We start from the raw sequence: 1,373 nt of genomic DNA, 5'->3' as shown, positions 1-1,373 counted from the left end.
CACGCTGTCTGCCTGTGTGGCTTTGTTGTTCTGCTTTCATACTGCATGAATAAACAATGTAACTTGACAGTAAAAGAGTTGGTATGACAGTTCCATTTACTTAGTTTAGATATTAGTTATCTCAGTGTAGAATCACTCCTTATACAATCCACCACCTCGGTCCCAGTGTGGCCATGCTGTCATTTATATTGAAATGTATTATTATTATTTACCTGAAATAAGAAACCAATGATCTTTAATTTTCTAATTTGGGAAAATGTACCGTATGATTAAACATATGTATATGGACACATAAATATTACACAGTAATAATTGAACATCTCATTTTGAATCCATGGACATTTACATTTATTCATTTAGTTGCTATATATGTCAGAGGTTGCACGCCTAAGGTGCAATTAGGGGTTAAGTCTCACAGTGGGGATTGAATCTAGGTCTCTCATACCAAAGGCAGGCGTCTTATCCACTCCATCACCACCCCACATTGAAGCTGGGGTAAGCAATGTTGGAGAAATTAGCAAAAGAAGCTAAATTTTTAGGTCTCCCTCCAAAGCCACTCACACAAACACCATGTTCATAGGCAGTGAGTGCACTGGAGGTGCACGCAGGTAGACAAGTAGGCCAGCCAATCATTTCAGTGCTTATTTACAGTCCTGCAGCCACAGATTGGATGGATTTTTTTCATGTTTGAATCAGAGCTTTTCATTTATTGATTGCAGTCGGGATGTAAAGAGAATTTCAACAAATATTAAAAAAAGCTTCTGAAATAAATTGCCTACCCCAGCTGTGCTGCAATAACAATTCAATTCAATTTTATTTATATAGCACCATTTCACAACAAAGGTTATCTCATGGCGCTTTTGTCTAGACCGTACTCTGTGATATTATTTACCCAACAAGGGTCAGGGTGGGCGGCCATCTGCCTTGACCGGCTAGGGGTGAGAGAGAGAGACAGCGAGAGACATAGCAGAGAAAGATCGAGCGAGAGAGGGAAAGAGAGAGAGAGACAGCAATAAAGAGGGAGAGAGGGCTGGGGATATAGGGGTGAGCAGCCGACACAATGTCCACACAACACGATATCCACACAGCCTCAACTCGTCTGGTTTCACTCTTTCCACCAGATGTTGGAACCTGGCTGCAATGATTTGCACCCATTCAGCAACAAGAGCATCAGTTAGGTCCACTCTGATGTGGGGTGATAAGGTCTGGCTCCCAGTCAGAGTTCAGTGTTGGATGAAACTGATATTCCAACATATTCTCACTCCCAAGTTATTACATACTGATGCACTGGGTACCCCTTTAGTGTCATTTCTGGATGTGCAGGGCTCAGCGGTAAAGTTAACAACAGCGATAAAATTAACAAATATGTTCCT

The sequence above is a fragment of the Micropterus dolomieu genome, linkage group LG07 (genome assembly GCF_021292245.1).
Source record: "Micropterus dolomieu isolate WLL.071019.BEF.003 ecotype Adirondacks linkage group LG07, ASM2129224v1, whole genome shotgun sequence".
NCBI classification, from domain to species: Eukaryota; Metazoa; Chordata; class Actinopteri; order Centrarchiformes; family Centrarchidae; genus Micropterus; species Micropterus dolomieu.
The sequence above is the reverse complement of the archived record's forward strand: the minus strand, read 5'-3'. Positions refer to the sequence as shown.